The 13,139-nt window shown below is 37.8% G+C and overlaps 1 long non-coding RNA gene across 7 annotated transcripts; it reads right to left on the minus strand.

Annotated features, from left to right (window-relative positions):
• Positions 1-79: 79 nt before the first annotated feature.
• On the minus strand, positions 80-6,659 carry LOC113281147. Of its 7 annotated transcripts, XR_003325946.1 has the most exons (8): positions 4,248-6,659; positions 3,711-3,863; positions 3,044-3,169; positions 1,967-2,051; positions 1,804-1,847; positions 687-871; positions 504-582; positions 80-402 (listed from the first exon to the last, which is right to left on the minus strand). It is a non-coding gene; the product is annotated as an uncharacterized LOC113281147 (long non-coding RNA). The 7 variants fall into 7 exon arrangements; XR_003325950.1 differs by lacking the exon at positions 4,248-6,659 and having other exon boundaries at positions 687-865; positions 1,975-2,051; positions 3,711-3,921; XR_003325948.1 differs by lacking the exon at positions 4,248-6,659 and having other exon boundaries at positions 1,975-2,051; positions 3,711-3,921.
• Between the last annotated feature and the right edge of the window lie 6,480 nt (positions 6,660-13,139).

Consider the following 13,139-nt stretch of genomic DNA (forward strand, 5'->3'; position numbering starts at 1 on the left):
TTAATGAACTCTCTAGTTCAGCATCCTCTGTATGTGAGATGGAGCCAGCACATGAGGTAATTCATGAGATTTCTGCCCATCATTCCAAGATTTACTAGTTTCTCCATAGAAAGGGAGGCGACCAGATAGACATTTAAAACTTAAAAAAATATTACAGACTAATAATGTTTGGAACAATCACAAATTCATATAAAATTTTACATGTATCTTTGGCCAGACCTGCTCTTTAAGAAACGTTGTCAGCGGTATTTCGAAAGACCCAGCTGTGAGGCACCAGTTATTGACTTAGTGCACAAGCTTCCATCTCCTAAGAATTCTCTAACTGCAGTTTACGCTTGTGCATAGTTCCAAGGTTTATAAAAATATTCGGAGACAGGGAAGTGCTTGATGTTTAATGATACACTGGATAGAGAACAAAAAAAGTTTAAATGCAAGAATTCATCACATCACACTTCATTAAGAGTAAAAGTTAAAATCTGATTGACGTAGCTTTTCATTCATACCACGGTCTGACAATCATCTCCAGTAACAATATTGCCAACCGTGCGGAGGGCAGGAATAGCAACATTAAGAGATGGGCAACTGCAAAAGGAAATCTACCTCGAATTATCGTACATCTAGCAGAGTTTAGAATTCAATGCTTTGCAGGAAAAAAAACATATAATTCAATATAAAGTTATACTTACAGCAATAGATCAACAAGCCGGCGGCACGCACCAACTTCAATAACAGCTCGAATTTTCTCAACGATTCCTAGGAATGAGAAATTACTTGATTGTCATCAGACACCAAATCTTGCATAGGAAAGCAGGTTTCAATCTTCGAAATGCACTCAGAGGCAGGAAAATTCCAGATTGATAAACTCCTATCACTTGGAGAACAAAAAATAAGCTACTCAATTGAATAAATTGAAGAAGCAAATAATTTCCGAAATAGGAACATAAACACGCTCCATTGCCATGGAAACACAAAGATGCCTCGAACACAGTCAGTGAGCAAGAGCAACTCATCGACAAAACGACCATCAAGTTAATTTCCACTAGGAAATGTCCCATGTATTGGGGAATGAAGCATGGGTTTGTGATACAGTATTTAAAAGATTAAAATGTTTGAGTGTGCATAAGCTACATAGAGAATCTCGTCAACTAGATGAACATAGCTTCATCTTTTGATGCGACTACGACTTGAAATACCACAAAAAATAGGCATTGCAGTATAGGTAAAAGGAATTCTTAGTTTCTTATCAGCCAACTTTCACTTGAATCCAGACCAATGAACCTAAACCATGGGGAAGCTTCCTTTGACTTCATTTGTTTCTCTTGATCTATGACGTTATTATATTTTCCGTTTCTACAATCCATATTACCACACATCAAATGGCAGAAGTGTAAACAAAACTCAAGCATGGCTCAAAATATTAGTTCATGGGAAATACTCCAGTAAAGTCAATCTAACAATTTTGGTCTAGGTATGATCTTGTCTTGTTTGCAATTACACATGTGAGTGGTTAAGGTTACATGTCACACTCATATTGTTACAGTAGATTTCAGAAAAACAAAGCAGGACAGAAGGATCATTTCCACTAAAAATTAGCCGACCCCTGACTCGCATGATCCCATCATCTGAACCAATTATGATCTAGAACCCAAAATGTTGGAGCGGATGAGCGATAATAGTAAGATTAGTTGAAGACTGCCAAGAGCATACGCATATCAGAGAGTAAGACTATGGTAGTTTAATACTGTAATAACCTAGATGTAAACACAACAAAAAGGCTATGTAATGTGAGAACTGAGAACTTACTTATGCTGAGGGTTCAAAGTTAAGCACAGGCATCAAATCAGTTTCTGCAAATGAAAATCTTTTAGCAAGATGTACAAAATCCAAAATACAACATAAAGTTTCTCCCAGAAACACACGGTAATCATCTAGAAGACAAAACTAATTACTCCTACCAACGGACTACCTGCACACCTTGGGCATGAACTGGATAACTTGAACTAAAGATTGTATTCCACCTCCACCCTCGAATACGATCATCACCTCCACAACTGCACAATGTTATTGAAAGAAGTCAGGCATTCATAGTCGGTAATCTCACCTAAACTAGATTTGTGATCCTTTTTTTAAACTAAGGAAAAATACCAGCTTCACAACCGGTTTTGAAATATATGACTTCCCATTGTTCAATTTCCCAACTATACCAGAAATGACTTAAGCAAATTCCACTTTAAAATAGCTTCATAGCAAAGAGTAAGTAATTATTAAGGGAATGAATTCATGCAGTGGGTGTGACTCTAAAAATTGTAACCAATGGACCAAGAAGTGAAGAGTAAGTATTTATATAGCAAAGAGTAAGAATATATTCAGCAAAGAGTAAGTATTTATATAGCCTGGAACTTATCGTTGAGCTGCACAGGTATACGCTTTCTTAGCAATCGTATCATGTTACTAGCGTTGTTTTCGCTGCGTTTTATATTTCATCAAAAAGTCTATCACCTGTTGGTATATATTCAGCAATTACAAGCAGAAACAAAAGCTTGGCATTTTTTGTGTAAATGTTCCAGAAGAACGACATATATGGCATTCAGATTCTCGAGATAAAATATATCTCATTAGTTCAAACTCTTGTCCCCTTCCCAATGATACAACTATATAACTGATCCACGCACCAAAATTCTTATATTTTGGCAATGCTAAGCCCCAATTTCCCTAACAAGGACTGATGAAAATCTAATAAACCCAAAATTGAACATAATCATACAAGGGTTTCACATGCAATTCTAATCTGTATTTCCAGCTCAAGTTTCATAATTCATACTTTCTAATCTTGCACTGTGTTAATCCATCCAGAAAAGAATAAGATTTTATCAAGTTCTCAAAGCCACTATATTTCTAAAGAGAAACTGTCCCTAATAATTCCTCATGTTTTTTCCCAGCATATAAATCCGTAGAGAGTTTGCAACAGGCTCAAGCATGTTTCAGCTCGTACCATAGAAAAAACTCACAAAAGGACAATGAAATTCGTATTATAAATAATTACCAGCATAAGCTACTCTGAGCCTTATAAACTAGCAGGCTATTTTATGGTATCTTTTGAAGTTCTTAACCAAACATAATACCACCATCAATCGAATTTTCACCTTCCTGTAGTATATTTCTGCAGCACCTGCCAGGAACAAAAATTTTAAACTTATTAGACGCAACTAAGACATTTGGGTAGAGCAACAGTAGCTTAATTACTTATCTCAATATTTATATATTGAACTCATTTGTGGAGAACCGTTTGCAATGACCTAGAGAGAGTCTCAAGCTGTATAATGGTTAATTGGTTGGTCAAATTAAGCTAAAAAAAAAAATCAAATTATTGCCACACACGCCCAACCAGTACAACCTGATTTCAACCTAGGTCTTGCTAGTAAATCACCTTTCTCTACAACAGATCTTTCATGTCCGAGCTATTAAATTCATGATTTACCGAATTACGGTTTATAAATGAATAACTGAATCCAGAAAAAAACACCAAATCCACGATTTTCAACGGATAATCAAAACCCTTTATGTGAAACCAAATAGATTTCAACCTATGAAACAAATTAAATTAAAAAAGAAGAGTTACTAAGCACCATGACCAGTCAAATCCTGAATATATAATACGAAAATCGGAAATCCCAAATTCGAGAAATAAAGAAATAAGTTGAGAATTTTACCGATGTTGTAATCAGCTAAGCTTCCCATCTTCGCATCTTCATGAAAATCGAACCCAATCAAGGTCGATAAACAGTAGGTTGAGTACCAATATTGGGGTGAATTTGATATGGGAAGTTTCACGTCTGAAATTGGTGAGCAAACCTAATTCTCACCTGCTTCAATCGATCATGGAAACGATAAGTGAAGTGGGAAGGGAATGGAAACCCTAGAATTTTTAAAGAAAGAGAAAGAAATGGGTAGAATAGCGGGAGGTTTCTGTTTTAAGGTATTAACCCTCCGACGTGTCAGCTGACGAGGCACTAAATAATACGTGTACTACCTGGTGTCATGACCTGTTGGGATATGACGGTAATTAATTATTGTTTTTAACCCTTTTTGTCCTGCTTGGCCTGATTCGGTAAATAGGGTGTACCGCTGGTTAGCGTGTACAATATTGACAAATTTTACCATAAGTTGCATCTTATGCAAATTTCAGGAATTATAAAAAAAAATGGAACCACATAAATAAATATTGGGAGCTTGTGCAGACAACGAACCTGAGTGCGACGAACTTGCTAAAGCAACTAAATTTAATTGATCCATCAGCTGTTTGGCGTCTATGCAGAGCACAAACAGCCTCCATACAAAGGACGGGATCCTTTTCAAACGAGGATAGCATATCATCTTCAGTTTGCCATTTCAATTCAGTAGTTCTGTTCCTTCTTATCATTGCCATAACATGACCAGTATCCAACTTATTAACTGCATCATCCGAGTCACTTGAACTATCCCCAGAGTCAGAAATTCCAGACCTCCTTACCAAAAATCCACCTAAACTGTCACTGTCACCCTCACCCTCACCCTCACTCTCAGAATCAGTCTCTTCTGCCGCTTCCTCTTCCTCTTCGTAAATCTCAGCAGTTTGGTTGCCTACCAGCTCTTTTTCTGACCCATCCATTTCCAGATTATTTGATGTATATTCATCCTTCGATAGTCCATCAGCCCGACTCTTCGTTTCTTCACATGGCATCAGTGAAACAAGTCTTTGATGTGAGCTGCCAACGAATCCTTCGGTGTTTTGACCACCAGAGGAGAGAACACCAGATCTAGAACATTGAGTTTCACCCGAAGTCGTAAGAAGTGATTTCGATATTGGGTGCTTGGAACCATTACTGAAGCTCCCTTCTGAAGGTAGCTCTTCTGTAACTGTGTCCACAGCTAAATCCTCAGGTATTGTGAATGGGTTGAGTTTGAGTAGTATACCTGAAAATGTGCCCCTCCCGTCACCTCGGAACTTGTATGCCGGGATTTTATGAGAAAAACTGTTGAGATTATTAGTCCCACATGGTTGGGTTATTTAAGATCCTGCGGTTTATAATCTAGTAGGGCCTCTCCACTCATTACCAATTGGTTTTGAGTTGGATGCCCGTATTCTAATATGGTATCGGAGCAGGCTATTTGTGTCGAGTCAGTTGATCGCACCTTTACTCCGCAATTACGAGGAGAAATTAGACCAGAGATGTCAGCCCCATCAATTTTGAGTCTTCGAAAAACGTTTCTATACCCTGCCACCCTTACTAGAGATGCAACCATAATACCACTTTCTTTCTCGTTTTAGGATTAGAGCACCAATCAAATGGGTTCCAATCTTTATAAAGTGCCCATACATCCCCTTCTCTTGGATAAAGTTCAACCAGTTCATTTGAGTAAGGATATTCTTGAAATGAAGTGACCAAATCTGAGAAAATTACCAAATTACATTTAACTATCTTAACAACCACAAGAAACAGGCAGCCCTGCTTGATGCCATTTTTTCTCATCTGCATTGATGGGAGCAGGCCTCAGCCACCTAACATATAATGTGTTCTCTGTGCTATTTGTTTCCACATTATAAGAACTTTCTATCCTGTTGATTCTCGCATACTTTCGTGGCATTTTTTCTTTATCATAAACGGCCCAAATCTGACCAAATTCAAAATTTTCAGCCTTTCCGTTGTTGAGCCATGGTTGGTGGTGATCCATCGATTTCAGTAATGGGGATGAGTTCCCAGATGAACTTCTCAACGATGTTCCCACTTTATTTAATGTACAAACTTTTCCTCTGGGTGTATCAAGTTTTTGGGTCTCAGCTATAATCACGCAATCATCCTCATCCAAACTTTTTACCCTCTTTGAACTCTCACTAACAATTCTCTTTGATCCAAGAGAATTTCCATGACTAGTTTCCCTTCCATTATTCGCGACCTTCTCTAGCTGTTTAGCAGAAGCGCAAGGCCTACCTGAAAGCACATTATAGGCTTTATCAATAAGCCCCAAAGCTGATTCGATTCCCGGAAACTTGCTCTTCATAGGTTCCAAGGTTCCTATCAGGTTTACATAGTCTCTATGACAGACTCATCAGCTCCTTTATCAGTCCGGAGAACCGAATACCAATCGATTTCACTCACAGGTAACTCAGCTATACACATATTGTTATCAGCTCATCAATAAACTCAACTTCTTGAAAAATATTCCTTGCTTCCAGTAACTTGTTCTTGGCACCCACATAATCACTGTTCCTCATCAGGATCAGTGCAACTGATCTCCTAACAGCTGCTTCCAATTTAGTTTTTGCCATTAATTTTTTTTAAATTACTAAGAACCCAATAATCAATAATTTCTTATCTCAGCTTCACCTACACATACATTCTTCAAGACCCAGACCCCTCTTTTTTCTTATAATCTTGTTAATTAAAAAGGGGGCTCTCCAAAAATGCCCTAATTTAGAAACACCCTAGTTTTGGAAACAACTTTTTTTTAGTAAAGAAAGATACACACTTTATAAGGCTAAAACACTTCCATACAAAAACCCATCTTCTTATTCAGGACATAAAATCTGGAATTAAGCACTTACCGGAGGCTGGAGCAGTAGCAGCAGTAAGATTGTGGATGGATTTGGAAGTGGTAGTTGACCCTAGAAACCAGAAGTCCATTTCACTGTAAATTTATCGCAGGTAGTTTTCTCCGTGCACTTTGTCGATATGGGGTGTTCAATTAAGATATAAGATGCAATTACCATTCTGCCCCTGCATTGACGATACCGCTTCGGTCTTCAGATCGAATGTAGAGCTAAAAAGTCCAAAAACGAAGTGTCAGCCAGCAACGGTGCCCATGCAATTGTGTAAAACTGAGTGGGAAGGTGAACTAGGGACCTTGCGCCAACCATCAAGTGGTCTGATGGTTGGTATGCTCCCTCCCACTGCGGAGGTAGGGGTTCGAACTCCGTAATTGTCAGAAATAACTCCTTATAAGGAGTTAAGAATGTAGCCCAAGACCACTCTTCCAAACCATCAAAAAAAAAAGAACTAGGGACCTTGCCTTCAAGACGAAGACAATATCGCTAGTCTAGTAAGTTACTAGCGAGCTAGTTATTCTCATCTACGATATTTTGATTTCTTTTTCATTGATTATTAACTTTGATATTGTTAGGCCTATTCCTATGCACATGCCAAAACATGATATTTGGCATATATGCACCCATTATGGGTATGCCAAACTGCCAAACTCATATGCCAATATGATATTCCTAGCATATAGGCATACATGACAGAGTTTCCACCGAGCGATAGAGTTTCGGTCGCTCGATGGTCAAATCATCGCGCGTGGGTCTTTTAATCGACAACGATAGTCAAGCTGTCGCTCGCGACTATGATAATCGCTCATCAGATCTTCATCTAACGACCCCCATCTATAAATACCTAATTTCAAACTCATATCAACTCACATCAGAATTTCTAAATCTCTCTAGAATTTCTTAATCTCTCAATCTTTTTCCAATCTAAAACTATCACACCTCCTCTACAATTATATATTTTCTTGTAAAATGGGTTCACAAGCAGAAACTCAAGGCAAGGGTAAGAAGAACCGAGTCCGTGGTGCAAAATACAGCATGATAGAAGATGAATGTATTTGTCGTAATTATGTTTTTTTACCCAAGATTGTATCGATGGTGCACAACAACATGGTGACACCATGTGGGATAATATATTTCAAAAATATTATGAACAAACCATGAACATTAATGGTCGTGATGCAAAAGGATTGTCAGAACACTTCATTGTAATCAACCGGGAAGTGGCCGCTTATGTTGCATTGATAATGCAAGCCAAGAGAAAAGGGAAGGACAGTGGTCAAACTGATGTTGATTTTGAAAGAGAGGTTCGTACAGATTGGGAACAAAAACATGGTAAACAGTTCGCTTTCGAAAGTTGTTATCATATTTTGAAGTGTTTGAACAAATATAACCCAGATTACTTAGCAAATAATCAAATAGTACCTGAAAGGTCACCATACAATTCTTCTCCCTCAACACCAAATTCTTCACCATTTTCACAAGGTCCATCAAATTCTTCACCAGATACCCCTACAAGCTCAAATTCCAACATAGTTTTCAATAATTATGTTGATAATAATAATAAGACAAAACTTCCAGAGAGGAACAATGCAAAACTGGCTAGAAAATTAGCTCAAGAAGGAGGGAGTTCTAAAGGATTTAACATGATGGAGTTTATGGAACATCAAAAGACCGTCGAGAAGCAAAGATCCACTGAAAGGAAATTTCAAAACCGGGAGAGTAAGAAAAGTCGTCTTTCTCAAGAAAAATTTGGGTTTGATTATGACAAGCATTAGATTCTTCAAGCTAACACCTCAATTATGAACGCCCAACAAAAATATGTATGGCAAATCGAATTTGACAGGATTCAAGCAGAGATTGAAAAGCAATCAAGCAAGCCCAACAACCATGATGATAATGATGATGGAACTGATGATGAGTTTGATGTAATAGTTCCTCTAGATGATTAATGTACTAGTTTAATATAGCAGTTTAAGTTCAAGTTATAATGTTTTAGTTTAAGTTTTAATTTGATATGTTGTTATGCATACCAATATCAGATGATTAATGTATTAGTTTGAAATAAATGTTGAAGTTTATTAATTAGAAAAATAACAGTACATAAAAACATTAAGAAAAATAAATAACATAAGTTAAACTGAAGCTAAAAAATTAAGAAAAATACATAAATCGTCATCTTCCATGCTCTGCCCAAAGACTCAATCTCAGATCATCTCTTAACTGGTCATACAAATTACGGTTCTGAATGTAGTTAGTCATTTGACCATAATTCCTTGCATGGATGCCTTTTTCTGGTTGAATCTCCATCCTCAAATCTTCATCTTCATAGTTAATCCAATCTGAATCACGTCGGGTTTCCTGAATTACCATGTTATGAAGAATAATGCAAGTGAGCATAGTCTTGTGCATTTCACGAGGACTCAACCCACGATATGGGCCACAAATGATAGCAAATTTCTTCTTCAAAATTCCAAAAGCGCGTTCCACATCCTTCCTCAGTGTCATTTGTGCACCGTTAAAATATCGGTATGAAAGGCCCAATGGACCAGCAGGAGGCTGACGGTAGCATTGAACCAATGTGGACCATTTTAGGAAGATATCATCCACAAGATAATAGCCATGCGTGTACTTATGGTCGTTGATCATGAAACGGACAGATGGAGAAATTTCATACTTCAAATCTTCAAACAGAGGCAACTTGTGCAAAACATTAATATCATTTTGTGAACCCGGAAGACCAAAAAAAGCGTGCCATATCCAACAATCATAAGAACCAGCAGCTTCAAGGATAACTGTTGGTTTTGGATGATGACCTTTATATTGACCAGCCCAATAAACAGGGCATCCTTTCCATACCCAATGCATACAATCGAGACTACCTAGCATTCCTGGGAATCCCCTTCCCTCATTCTCCCTTAATATTTTTCTAACATCTTCGTCGGTTGGTTTTCGTAAATATGTTGGACCAAAATGATTAATCATTACTTCACAAAACTATGAAAGGTAAGTGTAAGAAGTTTTTTTACCTATACGAAGGTACTCATCGTTCGCATTCGCTGGAGTGCCATAACCTAGAATCCTTAAAGCCGGAGTAACTTTTTGTTCAGGACTATGATCTCTAATATTCAGTGCATCAAACTGATAATTGAATTGAGTATTTACTCGACAAAGCTCTTCAATAATCTTTTTCACCATATGACCAGGCATGCGGAATCGACCTTGAAAATCTCGATCAGAGTACACACAATTGGGAAGAAAATAATCGTGCATGAGCTTCTGATGGTAAAATTCCCTCCCTCGATATGTATATCTTCTCGATTGTACTTCTTTGGGCTCTGGAACTCTTGGTATTTGACCCGTATGTACAAGCATCAAAATTTCGATTAGTTTATTATCTTCAGCTTCCTCTTCGTCAATTTCTTGCAACCTCATACGATACCTTTCTTGTTGTAACCTGAACCGATTCATAATAATATCCCTTTCTTCATTGGATCTCGACATTGAGAAGATTAATGAAACTTAAAATTGAGAATTTAGGTGAAATATCTATATAAGCAGGTGTGAGTTATCTAGAGAGGTAAAAGGGCGTGTATATATATAGGAACCATAGGGGGAAATAGTCGTTGCAGAATAACTACTGGGCGATAACCATTACATCGCCAGCGTTTTATTTAAAACGAGCGATATTGTTGGCGTTCATGTCAATATCGCTCGCTAGAAAGTCTGTCGCTTATCTTTTTTCCCATAGTGGCCCAGATGGTCTGCCATGCCACCTGGCATGCCAAACACCATTTTTTTGGCATGTGCATAGGAATAGGCCTTAACATCATGATCTGACTCATCCCCATAAACTTTGATGGCACATTTAGCAACTCAACGAATTGGGGGTGGCTATCCACCCCAAAATTTTAAACTTTAGGAAAGTGTTAATATACGAGCATTTATCACGAGGATTATTTGACAATGAGATTTTATTTTAACATGTACACATCTCGATGTTAGAACAACAACTCAAATCCCACTGGATCCCCTAAGAGAATGTATGGATGTGGGTTTAATAGTTTCGTCAAATCAACTAAATTGTCAATGTTATTTGTTCCCATTAAATACGTTGCTAAATCGATTTTTTCTTTATAATATGTTTAAGGGGTTAAATACCATCTAAGCAACATATAAATATAGATCTTTTTGATTTAACCCTTAAAATGTCTATGTTTTGAGAGGTACATAATATATTTTCTAAAAAATAAATTGATACGTTATTGTTTGTATTGTAGGTACCTCAAATGACTTTTAATTTCACTAAAATTAGTTTACCACACCACATCAAAAACATAAAAGAAGGACCCAAAAACACTACTCAACTCATCATGTACGACTCCATCTCTCTCATCTTCTCTTAAGTTCACCGTGAAAATAATTCCCCCGACTACTTCTAGCCGTTTTCTTTGTCCTCTTGCCTCTCAACGTTCTTCCCAACGGCTAGTTCTCACCGTCTCTCACCGGAATTCCATGCCGGAAATCAATATTTGATTGATGTTCCTTCTTCACTTACTCTAAACTATGAAATCTTCGATCTATACAGGAATCACCAGTATCACTATCATCACAGACATCACAAATATCATCGGCATCTCAAAAATTACCAAAACTAAACTTACCCAGTACTACTATCATCTATATGGCTTCAACAATCACTATTACTTCTGATATTGGCTCAATCATCATGGAAAACTGGAAGGAATTCTACTCTCAAGATCATGATAGACAATTACTCAGAAACCAGAAACACACCAACATTCTTAGATCCTACTGGATAAAAACAAGAAATTTTAACCCTCCCCCTGAAACTTTTCAATCCAAGCCTACCCATATGAATACAGTTTACCTCCCACAAGGTCAATTTCATCACCATCATCCCCCACACTTTCAATTCAACAACAATTGCATCCATATCACACAAACCAATATCACAATTTATCTCATGGAAAAATCTAATTACCATTCAATAAAGACAAAGTATAAACAGCATAATCCATGTCTAAACATAGTTTCAATCCTTCAACATCAAATCCGCTACCAAAAGAGAAGAAATATCCATAACAACTACAAACCCACATCTAAAAGTCACCCAAACATCCAAAATAATCCCTGAAATCTAAATAAAGAAGATAAAGAAGCAAGATCTAACAAGCTACTGTGGAGTACCTCGAGTCTTGCTCTGTGTTCCCTGACTAACACTTCTAGTTCGACTGCGAGTCAAACAAACTCTAGATGTTACTCTTTGCGAACCAGGATCGGTAGATTGAATCTCATCAACATCAGCACCACCTTCAGCAACATCAGGAGCATAAATCGAAGGTTCAGGAGCAGTTGTAGAAGCACTTCCCTCAGGCACAAATGCATGAGAAGTTGGATTAGCAGCTGGTTGGGTTCCTGGAGATCCAGAACCTGCAAAAATAGCACAACCTATTCTCCTTGTAGAAGGACAAAGAGCATCCATCACTGGAAACCGCATAGTCTCGTCTCTGTGCATCGGTTGACCATCCAAATGACGAATGATCCTCCTTTCTCGAGCATCAAGAGTGATAGATTGGTAACCAATCCGACTAACACCAGACACCAGGAATCGATCAGCTACTACAGCAACACCCTCATGAACCTCAAAAGGTCCATATTTGGGATGGAAAGCATACAAAATCCAATGATCATCTCCGCCCATTTGAGGATGTGTTGTAGATTTGGGCATCCCAGTAATATAGCTCTCACCATTATCTCCATTCATAGTCGCATCACCTTGATTCACACCTTCAGCTTCATGTTGAGCGCTACTGCCAAATCCAAATTTAGAATATATATCTGCAAATGGGTTACTTGTATCTTGTCCAACGGCTACAGGTTTGGGTTGATTGAAGTGTCGTCGAAGACGATCTACTGGAGAATCCATCAACGACTCATGCATAATTGCACCTGGTGGTCGGTCTTCTTGCAAACCTTGCTCAAGATTCACTTCAACATTATGATGCAAATCCTCCAAATACCAGGAGAAATCGGCTTCATACTTAGGGGATTCACAACCCTGTGGAAAAGGAATTCCATACGGCAACCAAGTAATACAATGCTCTCGAGGATACCAATGGATTCTTGGTTCATCCTCAACCTCGTGAATTTTCCGCTTTCCCTTTCGATCATCATCATTTCCCATATCAGACATAGCAATTGGAGAACTCTAATTATCAAAAATTATGAAGAAAGAGAAGAAGGAAGTTCAACAGAGCAATTGAAGTTTCATTTCCCTTCAACTGACGCTTTTATAAAGATTATAGGGGACAATTTCTGGGGTCTATCTTCTTTAAGAGACAACGGTTTCCAAAACGAATTTTTTTTTCGTATTCCTTACTTCACACCCTATCTATGTCGCTTCATTTATCCTCTCTAAAGGGCATTATTACCTACATCCTACGGATTACATCCATCTTAAATTTAAACCAACTAACCTCATGTTTCGCTGTGTGACAGATGGCAATTGGAAGGAGGAAATTCTTACATTTGCCAA

The sequence above is a fragment of the Papaver somniferum genome, chromosome 5 (genome assembly GCF_003573695.1).
Source record: "Papaver somniferum cultivar HN1 chromosome 5, ASM357369v1, whole genome shotgun sequence".
In the NCBI taxonomy this organism is placed as follows: Eukaryota; Viridiplantae; Streptophyta; class Magnoliopsida; order Ranunculales; family Papaveraceae; genus Papaver; species Papaver somniferum.